Source organism: Pristis pectinata, chromosome 20, assembly GCF_009764475.1.
Source record: "Pristis pectinata isolate sPriPec2 chromosome 20, sPriPec2.1.pri, whole genome shotgun sequence".
NCBI lineage: Eukaryota > Metazoa > Chordata > Chondrichthyes > Rhinopristiformes > Pristidae > Pristis > Pristis pectinata.
In genome coordinates, this window is record NC_067424.1 from 23,043,804 (window position 1) to 23,068,054 (window position 24,251).

The 24,251-nt window shown below is 39.3% G+C and overlaps 1 protein-coding gene across 9 annotated transcripts in view; it reads left to right on the forward strand.

Moving 5' to 3' along the window:
* LOC127580822 (metabotropic glutamate receptor 4-like) overlaps nt 1-24,251 on the forward strand; it is a 903,581-nt gene that overhangs the window by 324,483 nt on the left and 554,847 nt on the right. The gene's annotated exons all lie outside the window — the stretch shown is intronic.

A 24,251-nucleotide genomic window follows, 5' to 3' on the forward strand; every position in this document is an offset into this window, starting at 1 on the left:
AAGGAAAAAAGTCATGGGAAAAGATCCAGTTTTTAAAGTATTCTACATTCTAAGTATTGCATGAATACTCTATGCATACTCCATGGCATGAGTTGATGATATTTAGTCAGTCCCTTATCTCTGCAGTAGTTTTAAAGGGAACAGAGCAAATCGTGGCAGGGTCAGCATTTTCGAGTGGTGTCAGACACTTGGCAAATGGACTTGTTGTTTTCATCAGAATGGCAGAGAATGTTAGTGTTTTCGACATAATCTGCACTCCTATCGCTAAATAGAGCAGAATGATTTGCACTTGTTGCTCCTGAGCAACAATTGACCCAACATTTCATGTCCACCTTTCATTACTCATGTCAGTTGTTAAGCTTGTAGTGTTGTAATTTATAATATAATTGTGGCTTAAGAAGAGAGCTTAGTTTTGTTGACTTTGTTGTGAGTATTTAATGGTTTCCTCTGAAAGACTGGTCCCTTCATTGAGCAATTATTTTCACTAAAATGCTTTTACTCTGCAACCACATTTTGCTCTCTACCCATAATGTTAGCAAAAAAAAGCCTATTAATAAAGTATTTGTAGCATGGATGCATAACAAGCTGTACAACACAGAAGGATGCTATTCAGGCTATCAGATCTGAGCTGGCCACTAATAGAGCAATCCTATCTTTCCCCAGAGCTCTTCAAATAATTCTCCCTCAATTACCTATTCCACTTCTTTCTTAAAGCCCTGAATGCCTCCTCCCACAATCCTCATTAGCAGTGAATTCCAGACTATAACTACTCCAGATCATAAACAGTAAAATAGAGTGGTTAGACAAGGTTAGTGACTTGTTTGTTCACATTTAGCACTTTTATGAGAACTTGTGTCAGTCCACAACTTCACATAGATTGCCAATAAGCAAGTAAACAATGGAACTTGTTAAAAGTGTAATTATGAATTACTCAGTGGTACAGTGCAAATGGAGAACAGGTCTTTTGCTCTAGGTGAGACCTGACGAGAAAAATATTTCAAAATATTTATATATTAGAAGTAAACAAGTTATGGATTTTTTTTCTAGGGCAAAGGGTAAATGCAGTTCTCTCTACCAGATATCTGAAAGGAAGTTATTTTAATCGAACACATTTTACCCTACCTTATGGGAATGGATAGACTGCCAGTTTAATTTTACAATCCATTGCAGCCACTAATTTTACAAATCCAGTAGGAAATTCAGGAGAAACTATTTTGTTCAGCTTGGAGAGAATTTGCAATTCATTTGCATAAGGAATAGTTGAGGCAAAATAATGTTGATTGGATTAGGAGGCTTGATTAACACACAATGAAGGAAATCAATGATAGGCCCATGGAGCAAATGTTCAGAGAGCCTTAAATACCAGTTTAGACCATTCAAGCTGAACAGCCCCTTCCTCTGCTAGAAATGGAGTGTTACTTGAAAAAAATGTTGATCTTGTGCTGATGACTGCTCAGACTGTGGGAACTCTGATGAGTGGGGCAGTTTGCAAGTGTCTTACAAGCCATTGGCATCCCCTTGACCTGTGAAATAATGGAACACTATAACAGTAAAACTATTCTTGCCATTCAGTGGACTCATGTTCTGGATTCACTTGTCTATAATAAATGGTTGTACACATTAATATAATGTCTTGCTGGTGCCATGTGGATAAGTAATTAATGTGGGATGAGTTTAAAACTTCTGTATATTTCTGCAGCTGGGAACCACAAGCAACTCTTTAAAGCTCTACATGTCTTGAACAGCTGAATGGTGAAAGGTAGCAGTCTAAGGTGTGCTGGTGATCAGTTCTGTTTGGTCTAGTGCATCACTGGACTTGTCATTGAACTTTGGTCCATGATAGCACTTTGCGTCCAGTCCTTATCTTTACCACAGGAAAGGCTGGTGTATGAACAGGGAGCCCATTAGTTTGGACGGGGTTGCTGACCTGATGGTTAAAAATAAATACAATTAAATGCACATTTTTCGGACCTGGAGGGTTGGCTGGAAAAAGTAAATGCAGGTGCACTGCTGGTGGTGAGTCTGGGTTGTGGGACAAGTCCAGGATCATCCTGTCTATTGTTTTTTATGGAACTGAACTTCAAAGGAAATGTTCCATGAGCTTGTGCAACTGTATATTGTGAAATCAGCACACCTTTGTCAAATGATTTTCTGTACTGTTTTTCAAATAAGTCTCAACAAGTGGTACTAAAACAGATGAGCTACTTTGATTTCTGCTTGTAAGACTTTATGTTTGCAACATGAAACAAGGTTAGATCATTTAGCCCCTTGAACCCCCTCTAATCAAGTTAGATATTGATTGACCATAGGCTTAATGTGCTTTTCCTCATATCCTTTAATATCTTTGGTCAAAAGAAATTTATCTTTCTTGTTGAATGTTTGGAACTGATCTAGTTTCAATTAACATTTATGGAAGACAATTCCAGACTGCGAATGATCCTTTAGCCTCAAATGTTTCCTAACGTCACTTCTGAAAACCCTGGCTTTAATTTTTCTGGTCAAATCCCTTAGTATTAGACTTACCAAACTATGGAGAGAGTTGCTTTCCATCTATCATATCAGCTGCACTGGCATATTTGTATTTAGTCACACTTAGCTATTCTTTGTATCTATTCCAGGCCCCATGACCTGGCCAGTGTTTGCAACATTTATTCACTGCTCTCATTTTCGGAAAAGACAAAACACCTGTGGTAGTTGCTGTTGACAGAAATATTCAAGAACATTAATGACTGTTGATAATGCCAGCAGATGAAAGTTTAATTTCCTTATCTGAAAATCTACCATCTACCATTTTAGCAGGTATATTAACCCAGTTAAAATAAACAAATTAACATAAAACAATATTTGTATATTGTTTTATATTGTCCTTTACTTCCTTAGATGTACTTTTTTCACAAGTAGAGCACTTACTCCTTGGACATGTACACACATTGTATACAGGGTAATTTTTTTTATGAATGCCACATTTTCTTGAATGAATTGAACTTAATTTATTAGCTTTAATTATTAACTACTTCAAGTGTTTTGATTAATTTTTAATATTTTGTGAACAATTTTGAATAGCTTAGCTGGCTGTCCAGTATTCTTCTGCTGCTTCATGAAGGTGGTTTATTCTGCTCCCTCCTGCTAGCTGTTTCTTTACACATACAAGTCTGTGCCACCATGTACTCGTCAAGGCTGAGCCCAGGTAGTCGCTGCTGGCAGGAAATGCTAGTCCATTTTTTTTCTTTTGTAGTCTGGTGATCATTGTTGGCTTAATGTTTTTGTGATACTACTCTGCTCACTGTTTCAATCCAGGCATTAATTTGTTTATTTTAACTGGGTTAACATTCCTGCTAAGATAATAAGTAGGAGATTGGCAGATGAGGAAGTTAAACTTTCATCTGCTGGTATTATCAACAGTCATTAATATTCTTAAATGTTTGTGTCAACAGCATCTACCACATGGGTTTTCCCTGTGCCAAAAATGAGAGCAGTGAATTAATACAATATTAAGTTATACTTTGTAATTCTTGCTCGGGAAGAAATTATTTGTCACCATGGCATGCTTAATGCCACTTGCAAAACTGTATTGTCTTTACTTCTGCTACCTTGTCTGCCACTGAGGGAAGCCCTTATATTCTGAGTAAGAGGGGTTATAGTTATAGACTGCACTACACGATATGAGCACATAATCTACACTGACATTCCAGTGCAGTGCAGTACCAAGTGGATAGAAAAGTCACCATAGCATAATTTTGAAATCACCCAAGGGGATAAGTGGATCCCAATATGACTCCATTAAAAGATTGTATCACTTAAGGGATAATAACCATATGAATGACAGTAGGCTGCAACAAATTTAGTTTTTTTTTGATCCACTCTCCAAAAGCTCACATTGGAAAATGGTATTTTCATGATGTCCATAGAAAAATTGAACTATTTAATTCTACTTAGGTGAAATATTTATATAGTGCCCTTTACACCCTCAGGGCTTAGCACTTACTATTGGTAGTCAGCAGTGAAGAGCTGAGGTGACAGTCAGATTAGTCATGGTCCTACTAAATGGTGGAGTAGGCTTGAGGAACTGTGTGGCATACTCCAGCTTCTAATTTATTTGTTTGGAATTCATATGCAAGTTCTTTATATAAAAATAAATAGCTATTTGTCCACTGTTTTCATATCGGAGACTCAGATGTCAGCTTGTTCATTGTGATTTCCAGCAAATAGAGGTGAGATTATCAATAATCAGTCTGTTTTACTGATGTCAGAGAAGAATAATTATTGGCCAAGGCACCAGGAAGATTTCGCATTTCTTGTTTGAACAGTGCCATGGAACATCCTTGAGAGAGCAATTGAACCACAGAAACAGCAATGTCAGATTCACTCAGCACTGTCCTGGTGTGTCAACTGGATTATATGCTTCGATTCCTGGAGGAGAATTTGAATGACCATAGTCAATGAGATAAGAATGTTGTCACTGATCAACACTGGCTATTAAATGAATGACTCAAGTCTGTGTCATGGATCCAGTATCCAGAATGAATTAGATGATTTCTTGAATGGATAGAATCTAAAATAGCAAGCAAAATCAAAGTGAAATTGTTATGCCCTGAGAAAGCTTTAGTTCACAATTGCCAGAATAATTGATTTATAATGTTTAAAAATAGTCTTGTTAAACTATGGGGAATTGTTCTTTCTTTCTAGATTTCAAAACACAAACTTATTTCAGACTCTGAGTCTGAACCTTGTCCTCGACTGCCTTGCACCATAAATAATCTCATAGTGATATTCTCTGAGGAGTTTGCAAGCTTTGTTGATGTAAGCAGGTAACCAACCTCATCTCTGTTGCTTCCAAAGTACATCTGGGAGCTATAATTGAAACATTTCTTTATAATTCAGATGTTGCCATACATTTGAAATTCCATGTTGACAAGCCATAGTGAATTCATAGCAAAATCAATCAACACAGAGCAACTTGTAATCAGTATATGTGATACACAACTTCTGGATACCTGAATAAATTACACATCTGTTTGTCATCCATGTTGGCCACCATATAGTGAATTAACTGGCATGACAGTGCGTGTAAGTGATGGTTAATTGTCATTAGAGTAGTAAACATGAGGAATGAGTTTCCTGACTCCTGTGGTAGAAACTGGCACAGAAGCCAAATTCACTATCTGCTTGTTTCATTGGTGAACCAAATTGTTATATGGCTATAGTCCTGCAAAAACAACTTAGATCTTTGGAACATGAGAAGATTAGAAATAAAGTCAGAAGCAGGTCAAAAGGTCCTTGAAGCCCACTCCACCATTCTATTAAATCAAGGCTAGCCCAGGATCTAATCTGTGTTTTTACCAGATCTTCATATCTTTTGATATCCCTTGAGGTCAAACAAAAACCATTGACCCCAGCCTTGAATATCATCTGTCAGAGCATCCATTGCAACTGGGCCGATGGAGCAACTGGAATATGTTGCAAGACTATATGTCAGACAAGTCAACCAATATCATGGAGGTAATGAGGTGACTCAGAAGGGCGGCACATATAAAGTGATGTTCTAAAAAAATCTGCAGAGATACGAGTACAATCTAAGAAAGGCAGCTCTCCCAAGGTGGACCACAGAGGAGAGATATTAGAAAAATGCTGTTGGTCAACTAGACTGAAGACTGCAGACAAACTGAGGAGGAGGAGGGAGAGCTGTAATTACAGGGAATGCAAAAGATGCATTTCACTGTGTGTTTTGGTGTACACGTGACTAATTAAGATATCTTATCTTATGGTTTTGGTGAGATGGGGGATGCACAAAGCTAATTAGAGGGAAGAGGAGAAAGTGAGTAGTGATAAGATGAAAGACAGGATGTAGTTGCAGGTGAGAGAAGGATGGTGAGTGAGGATTTGCCCAGCAGAGATGTGGCAGCTTCAAGTCTTTGGACGGTGAATGGCCTGGTAAATTTTGAAATGGCCAAATGTAGAAATATGAAAGACATAGATGATGATTTCAGCAGCGAATGGCAAGAAGAGAAAGTTTGAATATCATGGCAGTCAGATAATAAATACAATACAAGTGTAAAAACCCTGGTGGCATTGGGCACATGAGGACTGATGAGGACAGGGTTGCTTTACAGATTGGAGGCCTATGACCAGTGGTGTGTTGCAGGGATTGGTGCTGGGTCCTCCATTGCCTGTCATGTATGTTAGTGATTTGGATGAGAATATAAGTGGCGTGATTAGTAAGTCCACAGAAGACATCAAAATTGTTGGTGTTGTGGATAGTAAAGAAGGTTGTCTAAGGTTACAACAGGATATAGATCAACTGGGAAAATGGACAAGGGAATGGCAGATGAGACAAGTGTGAAATGAAGTTTGGGAAGTTAAAGCAGGGCAGGAAATATAGTGAATGGCAGGGCCCTGGGGGATGTTGTTTACCAGAGAGAACTCGGGTAAAAGTACATGGTTCATTGAAAGTGGCAACACAGGTAGACAGAATGATGAGAAGGTGTATGGCATGCTTGCCTTCATCGGCCAAGGCACTGAGTAAAGGAGTTGAGGCATCATGTTGCATTTGGTTAGGATGCACTTGTATGCAGTTCTGGTTGCTACACTGCAGGAAGGATGTGCTAAAGCCAGAGAGGGTGCAGAAAAAAAATTCACAAGAATATTGCCTGGACTAGAGGGCTTGAGTTATAAGAGATTGGATAGGCTGGGTCAGTTTTCCCTGGAATGAAGGACACTGAGAGGTGACATGGTGGAGGTTTGCAAAATTATGAGAGGCAGAGATAGAACAGATAGCCAGAGATGGAACAGATAGCCAGAGGCTGTTTCCCATGGCAGGGATATCTAAAATGAGAGAGTATAGGTTTAAGATGAGAGAGAGAAGGTACAAAGGGGATCTGAAGGGCAACGTTTTCACACAAAGAGTAGTTGGCATCTGAAACTAGTTGCCAGAGAAGGTGGTGGAGGCAGGCACAGTAACAACATTTAAGGGCATCAGGACAGGTACATGAATGAGCAGGGCATAGAGAATATGGAATTGATGCAGGTTAGTAGGATCATTATGTATTGACATGATGGTTGGCATAGGCCAAAAGACCTGTTTCTTTGCTGTATGACTCCTATAGTGTTAACATCCCTTTCCTTCCTCATCATGTACTTATTTATATTCAGCCTATCACATCTGAAAAAGCTAACTGTTTAATTTCATTCTACTTTTTCCATAACATTTACTGATTTCCTTTGCCATATTATTTCACTTTCCTATTTAAAAACTGCAATGAATTTTGGTTCCACCACTCAATTGTCAGAATTATTCAGATTCTGTGAATAAAGGTTTGAAAACCAGGGGTCAGTTTGACCTGACGGGGATTTTATTTGATTGTAAATGCCCATCTCCACACTTACCTTTTAGAGACTCTTGGGTTGGGGATGAGAGATGATTGGAGCTGGGGTTGGGTGGGGGCAACAGCTTTTCTGTCAAGATTGTTCCCAACTGAAATCCATAAATCTTGGGTTTCACAACCTGTTCATACTGCCTCTTGAAACTCAATTATATTTATAATTACTGCCACCAACTATCAATAGTAGTAACACTGATGAGTAAATTAGCCGCAGAAAGATTGTTATTTCAAAATCTTAGCAAAATATTTTATTCTGTCCGTCAGTAAGTGTATCAAATTATTTATGTTCAAAAGCAAAGACTGAGAGGAGCTAACTTTATTTTGAACACAGAATGGCACTCTGATAATTGTTTTCTATTTAGACAAGTACGGATTTGGTAAGCAGATAGTTATGGGCAAAGGGCAAATTTGTGAGCAAGTGTCCTCTGGAGCTGACCAGTTCCAAAAAGAAGTTAACTTTATAACAATTCAGCTATTCTTAGATATCCATAGATCATGCCAAGTCTCAACCTTCTGTAGGGATTATCTGATACATTAATAATCATACTTCAAGGCCATCTGCAATGGAAATCAATAAAAGCTGGGGCATGCATCTGCTGTTCCCATACTAATATAGACGTAACTTATACTTTGTTATTTTCATGAACATAATTGACACTCTGACTCATTAGGATGTGATAATGAACTTGAGCAAGGACGCAAAACAGATAGTGATGTTTTGGCCATTGGTTAAATATCGTATCTGTTTTCAGTTACATTGAAGATGATGGGAAGGAGACGCAGCAAGGAATAAAATTGGCAACAGGTTTGCAAATATTGCTGCTCCGTCCCTCTTGGTATTAAATTTCACTTCAGTTGTAATGTTTGCAAGCTTTTGGTAAATGTTTCAAAATATTACATTTTTTTCAAGATGTAATTTCCCCTCAAAGTTTGCAAATGTATTTGAAAAAAGCAAGGGATTGGGACTATGGATGTCTCTCTGAGAAAAAGAATAGGTAGAACATCCTCCTTCTGGGCTCTTTGATTTTATTTTAACTACTTGGTGCTTGGAAATGAAGTTTTAACTACTCTGCATCTTTGACTTTACAATAAGGTCACTTTGATGTGCTACTTTAGATTTATTACTACATTTCTATATTCAAAACATTAAAAATATCTTTAGCTATCGGCTAAAATAAAAATTCTATGGAGATTGATAATCATGGTTCTATACTAAATGTACAGAGTATAAGAAAACACCAAACTAACAGTGGCTGAGCTATAACCAATATTCAGTTTCGTTTGTAATTCCTCGGGATTGAAGCTATTTGTACCTGTTTCAAATCTTTTGAAATACCTGGACAGTGTTCATGCATGGACAGAGAAGTAGCAAGCAATATTTGTATTACATAAGGCAATGATGATCACAAAAAAAAAGTAAATCTTAACATTGATCCTCAATGTTCAATATCCGAAAGGTCACTGGACCAACTAAAAATATTATGGCTTGAACATCAATTCATTTATGCTTATGCTTGCTTATTACAAGGTAGAAGGAGAAATTCAGCCAGTTGGATTACTGCTGGCTCCCAGAAGTGCAGTTCCATCAGTCTTGTTCTGCCTCTCACTTCCCTCAAGCTGCATGTTCTGCCATGATACATTTCCTCACTCTCATAGGCTTTCCGCCATAAGGACTATAATGGAATCCCCTCCACTTGCCTGTATAAGTGTAACTCCAATAACATTTGACAACTTGGAACACCATCTAGGACAAAGCAACCTCACCATCCCAGCCAACATTCTGAATATCTCTTCTGTCCACCACTTGTGTATCATGGTTGCATGTGTACGATTTACAATGTACAATGCAGTAACATATTAAGTCTTCTACCAAATCAATCAATCAATCTCTTTCTCGCACACAACATGCCATTCAGCGTTGCTTTAACACAACTTAGGGCAAGTTAGAATTTCTCGTCCAAAGTTTAAATACAGCAAGTAGGTAGTTAATTAGGCATTTAGAATGTTAGTTTTTACTGTAAAGACATTGTGCCTGGAACTTGGATTGTAATGCTTTTGCAGGCTACCCGATTCAATATCTACGAAATATGAAATGTTTGTGCATTTTGCGTCCCACCACATGGATTGTGAGGTCCATAATTTTCATTTGTAGTAACTGGATTTACATGCTGATCATGGTAGGACCTCAGTAATTTTCAAATTGGCTTGTGTCCCATACCATCAGGAGCAGATGTGTGGGGGAAGCCAATGTGTGGAATTTCTCATCCAAGTCGTGCACCATTTTAACTTGGAAATATATTGCCATTCTTTCTTCTTTGAGTCAAAATGGTTTAAATTCTTCAAAATGGTGTCATTTATTTCTCCCAGTGTGGCCACCTTTACATCAGTGAGATCTGACGCAGATCGGGTGACTGCGTCGTCGAGCACCTTCGCTCCATCTGCCGCAAAAACCATGATCTCCCAGCCATCCACTTCAATTCCATATCCTACTCCCATACTGACATGTCTATTCATGACCTCCTCTATTGCCACGCTGAGGCCAGACGCAGGTTGGAGGAACAACACTTCATATTCTGCCTAGGTAGACTCCAACCTGACGGCCTCAACATCGATTTCTCTAACTTCCGGTAACCCCTTCCCTCTTCTCCCCCCCTTTTTCTCACACCCCCCTTTGTCTTCCCTCATTCCTGTGGCCCCCTTTTCTTTCCCCTTCCCCCACCCTCATGACCTTCCCATCTATTCCCCACCTCCTTCCCTTTATTCCATGGTCCACTGCCCTCTCCTACCGGATTCCTCCTTCTTCAGCCCTTTGCCTCTTCTACCTGTCACCTCTCAGCTTCCTATATCTCCCCCTTCCCCCACCCACCTATTTTCCCCCTCACCTGGACTCACCTATCACCTGAACTCGCCAATCACCTGCCTGCATGTGCTCCTCCCCTGACCTTCTTATTCTGGCTTCTGCCCTCTTCCTTTCCAGTCCTGACGAAGGGTCTCGACCCAAAATGTCGACTGTTTATTTCTCTCCATAGATACTGCCTGACCTGGTGAGTTCCTCCAGCACTTTGTGCGTGTGTTGCTGAAAATTCTTACCTGCTGACTCTAGGAGTATCTACATTCTAAAGATTCTAGCAGTTCTAAAAGGTAGCTCAGCACTAAATTTACAAGGCCTATTAAAGATGGGCGTTTAATGCTGTTCTTGCATGTGACATTCACACCCATGAAAGAATATGAAAGGTTTAGTTTCAAGGACAGATACACTTCAATGCACTGCGATATTTCATTATATTCAGCCTTCAGGAGAAAGGCTAACCTAAATTCTTGGAAAAGTGTCTATTTATGAATTTTACCAGTCACTGCTACTGAGGCAAATCAATGTTACAATTGAATTAACTAAAATAGTCCCAACTAGTGTGTTTTGGTACAGAGTGCAAGTAAGCTAATTACCCTATCAAAGCATTCCCCTATTTTACATGAATTTATATTCAATTATTGTTTCTTATACACACAAGCTTCCTTCCATCTTATTTCATCTCTCAATTCATTTGCCTCTCAATGTATTTGTATAACTTTTCTTCAAGTGCAGTAGAGATGGTTGTTATATGTTCAATGACAGATGTTTGCAAATATAAATGCTAATAGAATTTGTAAAGAACATAAAATGGCATTTATCATTTTTCACTTTTTGCAGTGAACTATCTGGCAAAAGCTGGAATCCTCTTGAGGATGTGATTACAGATTATTAGAAAATTGGAATATGATTAGGCAAGAGATGTAAGAGAAGTTGTAAGAGATTTTTAAGGCTGTATTTAGCAATTCATATCAGAGGGAACAGGTAGATATAATTGAATTTCAAGAGGCATTCACAAGGTGTTCTATACACAGTTGTTATATAAAATTCAGAGCTGGGAGCACAACATTACCTTGGGTTAAAGAATGAATAGAAAGGAGAGAGTGGGAATATGCTGGCGATTTTTGAGGTAACTCCAATTCAATCACTTACGTAGAGGGGACAGTGTGTATGTACAGTTTGCTGATCACGCAGATGTGAGCTTTCAGGAGAACTTGGTGTCTGCAAAGAAACATAAACTTAATTGAGCAAGAAGTGACAGGTGGAATATAATGTTGGAAAGTGAGAAATTGTCCACATTGGTAAAAGACTGAAAAAGCAGAACATTAAAAGATTAGTGTCTGATAAACATGGGTACTGAGGTGGACCTGGGTGTCCTTCAAAGTGGATTATGAAAGTTAAAGGGACAGTACTCCGGTTGCTCTGCTGTTTTTTTTAAAATCAAAATCACAATTGCTGAATGTTGGTTGGGTACTTAGTGCATTGGTAGAGTTTTGTTCCAGGTCTTCTGTCTGCATGACACAAACATGCATGAAGAGCACTGGGCATGCGTTGTAACCTGCAATGCTTTGTGGAAAAAAAAATCATTTTGACCTTGCATAAAATTATTCAATACAGACAAAGACTTTGAATGACTTGGACCTCGCAAACTGACTTAGACATTAGCCAGAACATTCTAGCCTGCTTAATGACTACCTGGGCAACTCTCACAGAGTCTAATATGTTTCTCTTCAAGGTGGTTCAACTGTTTTGCTTAATGATTGAACATTGTTGCTGATATCCTCAGGCTATACCCAGCCCCCATCTCTTGGACTGACCTTTCTCCCCCCACCCCAACAGCCCAATGAGCCCAACCAATTATAGCCTTGAGGGAATCACCCTCTATTTCCAGTGTAGCTATCACAGCGGACAACTTGGCTCTCATACATCTTTATGCTTTCTAGCCTAATGTGCAGGATGAGCAAGCAAATAACCTTTTATTGAAAAGGGATTATGCCTAGAAATTGGATCATGAAGCACTGTGTTTTTGAGTGCCACACCATTCAATTTCCATGAAAAATTAATTGTTATCTCTCTGGATGGATCGGGAAGTCTGCAATCTTTGCTCCCAGTCATCTATTCCGGCGCACTAATGAATGAAAAAACATTGACAAGCAATGTGCATCTTCCATAATTTTCAAACATACCTGTGTCCAATGTAGTCTCTGGGCCCCTCTTGCAGAAGTAAGTTTTCACAAACTCTGCTGTTTGTGAGGAGAAGGTCTGCCTGAGCTGGGAATCTGACTGGCCCAGCCTCGACATTGTTTCACCCCTGCACATATCCGTAGTGGTGACCCAACACCCTGCAAACCACAATCTCGTGATCCTTGTCTGAACTACACACCACCCATCGAGTTCCCACTAGCCTGACCCCACAGCCCACATCCTTCTTCCTTATTGATGATTGGATGCCTTGACTAAACTATCAACTCCTTCCTCACTTTTACCTCCAATGGTGTCCAGCAGCCAATGTTTCACCCAGCCTTCCATTTTTTTGGCTAGATCCCTCACCTCTGTGCTCAGGGGTGCCCTCATAAGTTGCACAAGCCTTGATCCAAGCCTCCCTTGATTTGCTTTGCATGTTTCACACTGGATATTGTGCATATTCCTTCTCCTATCTATTATCCTTAATTTCTTCTTGAAAACCACCTTCAACTTTTCTCATATTACCACCTTGGATTTGGTGTACATGTTTTCTTAAATACCATTACAAAGATGCTTCTCTATGTTGAATCATCTGTATAAGTGCATGTTGATTTGGTTTCTCCTTTAAGTAAATCATATAAAACTCAGGATTGTTCCTCTTGCCTTGCACTGTTCACCTTCAGCTAATTTCCCGATGCTCCAGAAATGTTTGCAGTGTCAGATAACATCAGATTATCTTTGTGCATACTTGTCACTGTGACTGGCAACCTTGCTCCGAATGAGAGCTTTGTGCAAGTGATTTGTAAATGTTTTAATCAACAGCTTTAATTGCTTTATCTTGCATCTACTTCACATATCCATAGAGTAAAAAGTACAAAAAAAGATGCAACATATCAAGCTTGTAATTCCCTGAGGTGACTACAATTCTATCCACCTGGAGTACAGATTCCACGAATAAGATAACAATGCAGCTGAAATTATTCTATTCAGCTTTAGCGCTTGAATGTAATTTAAAGAATGTTAACCTGCTCTCTGTCCTAGTGTCAACTGTAAACTTAGAATCTCTGCAAAATAACCATGCTGCTTCAAAGAACTCCATTGTGTGCAAGAAAAGAACTATGACAGACAAAAATTTTAAAAAATGGACTAACTACCCTTGGTGTTCAGAATGCTAGATAAAATGTTATTAGTTTTGTTTATCTCAGTTACAGGACAGATTCATGCATTTTGCATTCAGTTCCCTTGCTCATAGAAGAAACATTGTACTTAATAACTTCTCACTCAGTATCATCCATTACTCTTAATTACCAAATCAAATCTTCTACGTGTGTGGTGCTGGCAGGTATATGTTAGACCATAAGACACAGGTGCAGAATTAGGCCATTCAGCCCATCGAGTCTGCTCCGCCATTTGATCACGGCTGATTTATTTTTCCCTCTCAACCCCAGTCTCCTGCCTTCTCCCCATAACCTTTGACACCCTCACCAATCAAGAACCTATCGACCCTGCTTTAAGTACTGTATACCCAATGACTTGTTTTTGGCTCTTGTGGAGCAACATGCTGAGAGCAGCACCAAACTGGTGAGGTTCCAGTGGGAATGGTTATTTCAATGTCTTTTGGATTAACATTGTACATGTTGCATTGTAGGAAATTTGATTGGACGTTGTGCCAAACATGGCTATTTTCAAAGTACATGTGCTGACTCTGTTTGATCAATATTTATATCACATGTCTTACAAAAATTATATTCCCACCCTTGTCACGATTTACCATTTGAATTTTTCTTATCTGGTTCTGTTCCTGGTACAGCACACATCAAAGTTTTTGGCAAGGTTGGTCATATTATTCTGCTCCCTCGTGTTGTCTAGTGCACTAGTCCTACCTGACTTCATTTCACTTTTACTCATCCTTTCAGAGCCTGGCCTCTATTCCTGTACCATTGGATGGGATGGTGGGGTTTGTTGCATGAGGAGAGATTAAGCAGACTGAGCCTAAAATTTTTATAACTAAAACAAAAGAGAGCTGATCTTATTGAAACAAACAAAATTATGATAGCCTTGACAGGGTTGACGTAGAATTGATGTTTTTACCTGGCTGGGTATCAAAAACCAAGGGTCACAGTCTCAAAATATGGAGTCGGCCATTCCCAATGCAGCTGAGAAGAAATTTCTTCACCTGGAGGTTCTGAATCTTTGCATTTCTCAATCCAAGAGGGCTGTGGAAGCTCAATCACTGAGTATATTCAAGACAGAAATCAAGATTTCTATGTATTAAGGGAATCAAGAGATGTGTAGTTATTTCAGGAAAATCGTGCTTGGGTAAAACCTCATCCATGACCTTATTGAATGATGGAGTGGGCACAAATAACCAAATAGCTAATACCTGAGTCTACTTATGTTCTTAAGGATCTAATCTTACTCACTCCTACCCATCAACTTTATATTGTTTCCTATCTTCTTCATTTGTAAGTATGGTGAGCTGATGATTTGCTTTACCTCTCTGTACCTCTTACGCCACCTACCATTATTGTAAGATCATTCTTGGATGATCAGTTGTTACCTTCTATTAAGCAGTGGGAAGTAGACATTATTCTTGCACCTCTGAGCTTGCTAACCTATATTGATTCATCGTGTCCTGGCATGTTAAGATAGAAATTTGTTCTTTATACACCATTTAAACAGACGATGGAATAGTTTGTGTGCTTCACCCAGCTTCCAAAGTTTGATCCCATTGTTGTTAATGGAACTGAACTGAATTGTTGATTTAGTGCATGTGACCAAGGGTTAATGTCTACTGTATTCAGAACTTTAATTTCCACTGTTTGCATCCCTCGTGTTCTTACAGTCTCAGAAATAATCTCCCAACCCTTAAGTTCCCTTTATCCCCATCCTCCAACATGTTCATTGAACTCTCTGCTCTATTTTCTACTTACCTCCTTGAATGCCTTCTCTAACTCTCTTTGATGGCCATTCTCCATACCTAATGCTTTGTTCAAGCTTTTCGTCACCTCCCCAGGCAATAACCTTACTTGTTTTCAGCTTTTAACACCATTTCTCCCGGGGTTCATCTATTCTTCTAGTATCTAAAACAACAAGTGGATACCAGAAGAACACTGATAAATCTCTAGCTCAATCTGTTTTTAGTGGTAATAATTGATGGAGAAATGTAGCCAATTTTTTTTCCCTTCATGATAAAGTGTGGGACATAGCACAGGAACAGGCTGGTTGGACCATCAAATCAACACAGGCCATCAAGCACCCATTAAGACTAATCCTACATTAATCTCATTTTTTTATTCTCATCAATTCACATCAGATTCTACCACTCACTTACACACTAGGAAAAATTTACAGTGGTCAATTACCTGACCAACTCGCACATCTTTGAGATGTGGGAGAAAACCAGAGCACCCAGAGAAAACTTGCACAGTGACAGAGAGAGTGTACAAACTCCATAGGGACAGCCCCCAAGGTCAGGATTGAACTACTGGCATTGTGAGGCAGCTGCTCTTTGTGACACCCACTGTGCTTAACCTTTCATAACTTGTGGCTTCTGTTCAATAAAACGTCTGCAGACCCTTGGTATGCATTTTTTTAAAGGCATTGCACAAATACAAGTTACTATTGTCAATAGATCTAATGGTTTGACCCACTATGGTCAATCAATGCATCAATAGTGATTTTGTTAGGTTTATAAATGTTGCAGAAATTGACAGTACTTTATCCACAATTATATAAAAACATACAGCTTCATGCAGTTTTCAGTGTGAGTTTTATAGAAGTATTAGGATTCAATCGAATTTTAACAATATCTTAAAGGGCTTCTAATTAACCCAGAGTATTGGCTGAAATAAATCTTAGTTTATAAAATACAATTCAAAACCTGAAGCTTCAATGTACAGCTGTTGGAGGCGATGCTTTTCAGGCGAGGCTTTCAACAGAATCCTCAGGTTATAAAAGGTTCCATACTTTAACATGAAGAACAATATTTTTGGCTACATTTCTCCCTCAATTATTACCACTAAAAACAGATTGAGCTAGAAATTTACCAGTGTTCTTCTGGTCTGCCCTTTCAGGTTTGGTGTAAGATCAGTTAAACACTTGGAGAAACAGTGTTTAGATGGCTTACAGTGTTCCTTTGAGGTTTTTACTGATCAGAGAGTTATATAGCAAGGAAACAGGTCCTTCATTCCAACTTGTCCATGCCCACCAAGTTGTCTGCCTGAGCTAGTCCCACGTGCCTGTGTTTGGCCCATATCCCTCCTTTCCTATCCATGTACCTGTCTAAGTGTCTTCTAGATATTGTATTTGTACCCACCTCTACAGTTTCCTTTGGCAGTTCATTCCATATACCCATCACACCCTGTGTGGGAAAATGCTGCCCCTCAGATTCCCTTTAAATCTTTCCCGTCTCACTTTAGACCTATGCCCTATAGTTGTAGACTCCCCAACCCTGGGAAAAAGACTGTGACCATTCACCTTATCTATGCCCCCATGATTTTATATACCTCTATAAGGTCACCCTCAGTGTCCCATGCTCCAGGGAGAAAAAAGTTCCAGCCTATCCACTTCCCCTTACAACTCAAGCTCTCTAGTCCCAGTAACATCCTCATGAATCTTTTTCTGCACCCTTTGCCCACAGCTGGTTGACCAGAACTGCAGACTATACTCCAAGTACTGATGTAACATGATGCCCCAACTCCTGTACTCAATGCCCTGACTGATAAAGGTCTCCTACTGGTGTTGCAGTGGGTGCCTAGTTTCACTCTGTGTAATTAAAAGGAATGACCAGGTCATTAATTCGCTTGCTATGGGTAAATTGACTGCATGCAAGATGGAAAATGGCTAGCATCTATAAAGCATCAGAACATTGCAAACTAGTTCAGGATCAGTGAATTACTTTCTTGAAGTGTCATCTCTGATGTCTTCTTGGTAGTCATAAGCCACTTATTTGTGCACAAGGAGAATTGTGAGGGCACTTTAAAATTAATCCTTTAGTTGTATTTTGTGGCAATGTGAATATATAAGAATGTAGATATGTGCTTTTTGCATAATGGATGGGTAATTTTACTCTGTGTTGGACTTTCTGAGGGGTCCCCATTTAGCCACTTCAATCATGACCTATTTTTCAAGACTGATTATGTATGCATTGCAACACTTCTGCCTTTAAGGAGGGCTTTGTCAGTGCAAAGGAAGAATCTTTGTTCATCCTGCAATGTGTTCATTGCTGTTCCAGTGAAGATTGCATGAGGCATCCTAAGGGGATACATGTCCACTGAAGATGAGAAACAAAGATCTGCTGAAAGCCTCCAAGAAGTTCCCAGTTTTCTGTAGTTACGATTAAATTGAGGGACTGGAGGTCATTCCTACAATTTTTTTATAGATGCTCAGAGTCCAAGGCCACTTTCCCCACAGCTGCTTCAGTTAGACAGTAATCAGTCATCATTTTTTTCCAGCATTTCTGTCACAATCCAACCCAATTTTGGGCAGGAATATGAAAAAAATACCAACCTCAGAATTAGATCTGTGCAACTTTTACATTAAACCTGATTAAATCAGTAATTAAATGAACATAATTGTCATATGTTACTTTTCACTTTAAAGTTAATTACATTGAATCTGTTACAAAACAACTCAAATGGGACAGTGTGTGCATTTGGGATCCACTGTAGAGCTGGACTCCATTCAGGATTCAGGCCTGAGTGATGGTCATACCACATACTGCTTGTCACACTCCTTGAGGCAAAGTAAGTGCAGTGAATTATATAGGGTTGTGCAAGATTCAGTAGTGTTTCAGGTAGGTGCTTAATGAGAACAATCTGTCTTTGGGTTTCTGGGTATATAATTTTAATAGAGCCAGAGTAACCTAAAAGGGATCTGTCTGAGAAATCCTTATAGTAATATCTTAGAATGAAACATTGGTATGATACATACTTCATAACATGTGATAAATCAAAATGGCTTCAATTTGACACTCTGCTTCAGAGTGAATGAATATTGCCAGTTGCAAATTTAAAAACATTTAAAGAACCATTGAAGAATCTGGCAGGAACCTATACCTGGATGAAAGAAATTGGATTAAAGTAATGAGAATGTTCAAAACACTACACTTAAAGTTGTTGAGAGATACAGCACAGAAACAGGCCCTTTGGCCCTTCAAGTCCACGCCGACCATCAACCACCTATTTACTCTAATCCTACATTAAGCCTATTTTTTATTCTCCCCGCATTCTCATCAACTTCTCTCGGATTCTACCACTCACCTACACACTAGGGGAAATTTACAGAGGTCAATTAAGCTACCAAGCTGCACATTTTTGGGACATGGGAGGAAACCGGAGTACCCAGAGGAAGTCCATGTGGTCACAGGTAGAACGCACAAACTCCATGCAGACAGCACAAGAGATCGAGATTGAGCCTGGGTGTCTGATGCCATGAGGCAGTGGCTTTACTAGCTAATGGGCTGTAGTAGATGGTTCCTGACACCAGTGTAGCTGAGACATGAGGAAACTTTCAACTGGGAGGGAGAGGGAATGTCACCACTACCGCCCTCACAGGAATTCCCATGTTCTGCAAGCACACACCTCAGAAATGGACCCAGGCCATTCAGACCAGTGGAAATGAAACCAAGGGAGTGCAAATATGCCTTCTGTTGTTTTGCTATACTCACTAGTATGTTCGCTGGAAAGCAAAGTGGTTCCAGAATTAGTCTCTTCACATATGCAGTACTTGATACTGCAGTACTTTGTATCTCTCTGTAATAAAGACTCCACTCCTGGTTTTGTATCACTCTTCATCTCCAACGACTTAAAATATCATTTGTGTTTCAAAACTATTGAACTGTATGATGTCATTAAAATATATTATGCTATAAGAGAGAAATTCAAGGCCCATTTGAACCACTGTTTTTGAAAAAACCTTTTTAACCTAGCACTTTAAATAAATTGGCTGAAAAATTGCCACATGGCACCCACTTTTCAGACACTGCATGTTCCCTTAAATAATATATTGGTGATCAGAAATTGCATGCACATTTGTGACTGGTAGGTGGCTCCACCTGCCATATTGGGTAAGAACAAATGAGGTGTCTTTTGCATATGCCCGAAGTGGACAGTACACCTTTACATGTGAAAATAGGGAACTCGAGGCCTGCTGAAGATCCCAGCTATAAAATTGACTTGCTCAAGCCCACCACATACATATGTATTGCTGGTGTTCTGTAAAAAAAAAACAGCACTCCTTTGGAAAGACCAAATCCACCTCAAAGTCTGACGTCCACCCACCTGCGAACATTATTTACATATGGGCTGCTGCAATAGAAAGCTCCCTAAAACTCTACCACTTCTGGCATTCATCTCACGTCACCATTCCAACAAGACTCAGGCCCTAAATATCCAGAACTCTACAGGCTTTGTTATTCAAGTGTAAAATAAATTCTAATTTTCCAGAATAATGTATAGTGTAAAGTGGAAGTAGGCCAGAGATCATCAATCATTGGTATTATGAAGCAAGGTCACAGTCCTTTGAAAGAAAATGTCATTTTTAAAAAAAATACAATATCATAAAGCAGTAGTTTTCAAAATGTAATTACCTCAAATTAGAGAAAAGAGCCAGAATATATTTTAAATTCTGCTTTTATAGACTCCCATTCTCATAGCTGAAATAACATCACAAGAAATTTTAATGACTTATCCAGTCTTTCAGGATACTTAAGATGGGAATGTCCTTACATTATTCTGACACAGTGATCATTATAAAAGATGTGTATTGAAGGATATCATTAATCATGTCAAAATCCTTTGGGTGCTGTGGATTATAATAAATGCCGAGTTAGATCTAAGTTAACAATGCATATGGCTAAAATATCCCTTATTTTAAATTATCACACTTATTCAAGAATTAAATATCATTGAATAGCGCTCTCAGATTAATTGACTTTGACCAGATCTGAGACTACTCTGGTCTGCTGAGTTTTTATTTTGATTAATTAAAATCTAGGAACATTGGGCTAGAAATTCTCCAGTGCTCATGGTGTCATGTTAATCAATCATTACACAGCAGGCTGGTGACTCCTTTGGTTGTGAATCTGTCACGTAAAAATTCAGTTGCACCAGAGGCCTAAAGAACTGAGCGCTACAGAAAGGTCCTGTACCAGTGGGCACTGAGAGGTGAACAGTGCCCTGAATTGAGGACCAAGGAGTGAGGCTTTGGGGGAAATCACCTGAGGAGCATAAACTTAGAGAGAGTAGGTGGGGCCCTGAAGAAGTATGTGTCAGTAATTTAAACAAGCTTTGAAAATCAAAAACTGGACAGCTGGAAATCTGAAGCAAAAACAATATATGCTGGAAACACTCAACAGGTCAGGCAGCATCTGTGGAATGAGAAACCAAGTTAACAGTTTCAGGTCAAAGCCCTTGTTCTGATAAAGGATTTTTCCAGCATGTTCTGATTTTGTTCAAAACAAATCTCCTGAGTCAGCTGGTCTGGAAACTGCTCGTGTCAGCCCCTTGTAAATTGTGGTGCTGCAGATATAACACTGCTATTAAAACATTCTTTTGAGAGTGTCCACTGTTGGTGAACATCAGCAGAACTTGACCTCATTTCCTGGGGAACATTGCAGAAGGTGGGGAATGATGGCATTTTATAGAAAACACACCATCAGCACAATCACAATTCATGAACATAGGTGCCCAGTTAAATTTTTGGCAGGATTTGACTTAGAAATCATTCTATTTGTATTCCATTTTGGAGAAAATTGTTTTTATACATGCAATGTTCACATTTATAGATCTGTTTGCTGAATCAGTGTTATGAAGGGAACAGTTAGCATTAGCAATACCCTTGCTGATAAGCCCTGATGTGTGGTCCTGCCATAAGGACAGGACCTACTGAGTGACAGATATCTCTATGTTTGTCACTCTGTCCCATTGGTGGAGCCCACTATTGCTGAGATTTGAAGGCATTACGCCGTGAAGTCTGCCTCTCCAATCAAACGCCATTCAGTCCAAACATAACACTGCGGACGGCGTTGTATCTGAGGACAATGGGGGAAGGTCAGTATTTTAAGTAGTTTTACTTTTGTTTAATTAGTTTACTGATTTGCCTATGTTTTGGCATACTTTTGATGAAGATTTAGCTCTTTTTGTTAATAGCAAATGTAATAGATCTCAATGCCTTTGGGACATATTAGAGGCGGGTCCCCCGTAGTTACTGCCTGCGAACTACTCACCTCTGATTCCTCATCAGATGATGCCCAGACATGGCTACTTATCTACATCTGGCCCAGGTTTGCACGGACCAACTGAGTTTGACATAACCTAGCCCAATGTTGCTGTTTATGGACATCTGTCTAGATTGAGAAGTGGGACAAAAGGATTTAGTGTTGCTACCTTTGTAATACCATGGTAGATTGGTATTATTATCACTGTACCGCAATACAAATGACAATAATAATGTATCAATACCAATACCAATACATTCGATTGTGCCTTGATCATGGCTCAATGCATAGCCAACTCTGCGTCCGAAAACTCTGGGTTCAAATTTAAGAGACTCAAATGCAAAAATCTAAGCAGATACTTCAGTGTAGTAGTGAAGGGGTATTCTAGTTAGGAGCAGTCTTTCAGGTGAGACTACACTCAGGCTATGACTACAAACTCATTTGGATGTAATAAATGGCATGTCAGCAGTTTGAAATAGAGAATGGCTAATTCTGGTTGCTTGGTCAATATTTATCCCTCAACCAACACAACTAGATCAATTAATCCCATTGCTGCTACTGGGTGTTTGCTGTGCCTTCTGCATTTCCTTTGTTACGCAGTATTTATATTTCAAATATATGTTGTGGGCTGTAAAATGCTTGGAGGGTTCTAAGGTCATAAAAGGTTTGAGCCTTTCTTCTGTTAAGGTGAAGACAACACCACCACTTCCCCAAGCACCATTTTGAGTCACCTGTGCAAAATGATGTTTAAAGTAAAAAAAACAGAAGTATAGGTTGGAAGCTTAAATGGCAACTATAATTTGCCCCTAGTGTGTGGTAAGTGACAGAATCTGGGGGCAATTGATGTGAATGTGGGGAGAATTAAAGGGGTTAGGGTAGGAGTAATGTAAAAATGGGTGGTTGATGGTTAGCATGGACTCAGTTTGTTGAAGGGTTTGTTAATGTGCTGTATCTCTCTATGACTGTGACTCTGTGATAGAGGCAAATTAAAGTGGTGTGGAAGTGGCTCACACTTCAGTTGACCATTCCGGTCTTTTGGGAAGAGAGGATGGAGGATCCCTGGATTGGCTGTTTGGATTCTTGTGTCTGTGGAACTTGTGCATAATGATAAATGAGCGTGCACAAAGAAATAAGAGATATTTGTGGTTTATCCTTAATATGGGAGTCACTTGTGTTTAACACAAACTGAAGTAGACAGTGAATGCTGGAAAAGTGCAAGGTAATAGGTGCCTCAAAGCTGGAAAGCACAGCACCATGTTAATGTGCAGTATGTGATTCAATTTCAGCAATAAAACAAAATGGAAAATTGTGGACCTACTGTGAATGACACAAAGTCTGTGGTTTTGCTTCCTGGTCTGCCATGCATCTGACACAGTGCAGCCTATTCATTAGCAATGAGGTACAATGGTGTGCACCATTTCCAAGACTCTGCATGGCCATAGCTGTTATGCAGCAGTCACAGTTCATAATGAACTTGCAGCTGTTTGAGCAAGCTGTATTCTGGTACTGGGAATCTACCTGATGAAAGTCCCTTTTACCAGGTTCTCTTTTAAGTTCTCCCCTTCTCTGATAGTGACCACCCCAACACACCCAACTTCCCAGTCCTTTGCCCTCAAAAACAACCAGCAGTTTATCTTACTTTATCTGCCGCTCCTCTGATCACAGACCTTTCCGCCCAGATACTGATCTTACACCATTTCTCTAACCCCTCACTTCCAAACTATCAAGTTTACACTCCATCCCACCAATGCCTAGCAACTGATCTTAGCTCTGGCCCTTTACATCTTGATTGGCAATGACTCAATCCCTCCCACCATTTTATAATCCCCAACCATATCCCTGTACAACTCCCCAACCACTGGCTCTTTCTGTCTCCTGATTCCTTAACCCAAACCAGGCATAAGAGCTGGATTTGCCTTATTTCCTACATATGTTCTGCCATTGTCATGCACATGCAGATACATCTTTAAGTGTACAACAGCTCTTCAGGAGAGAATGGCCTCTTGAACCTCATGTCCTCAATTTCCCAATGGATGGCCCTCCCTGAACCAACATTTTGAGCCCAAACAGATGCTAATCAATTTCTTTACATTGACCTTTTCATTCAGTTGGTGAGCAATGTTTCCAGTGCTGCATTTGCAGTTGGCTATATTTTCTGAAAATTTGGATTGTTTACTGAATTAATCCCTTACTGTGTGTTACTATACAACTTTTTATTGACAATTGACACTCCTGTTTTCTTGCATTCTTGTTGCTTACACTATCTTGCTTTAGTTTATCAAATTGCACAGATTACTGAAGGTCATGCAGCAAAAAAAGACATTCAGTTTTAACTAGACTTTGAGGTAAATTGTAGAGCTGAATTGTTCAAAGGCGATATGCAGTGTCCAAGAGGCAATTACTGAAAGAGTCTTGCTTATTAGTGGATGCTTACAAATTCAGACATGCCATTTAGAAAACCAGCAATTAATTACACTGTATTTCAACAGTACAGTGGTTACTACACTTGAAAAGCATTTTGTTCATTGTAAATCACTTTCAGGCTCAAGCAGCTTAGTCTATTTACTTTAAAGCAATGTAGACAAACTGACAGAGGTCAACAGAATAACGAGGGCTGGAA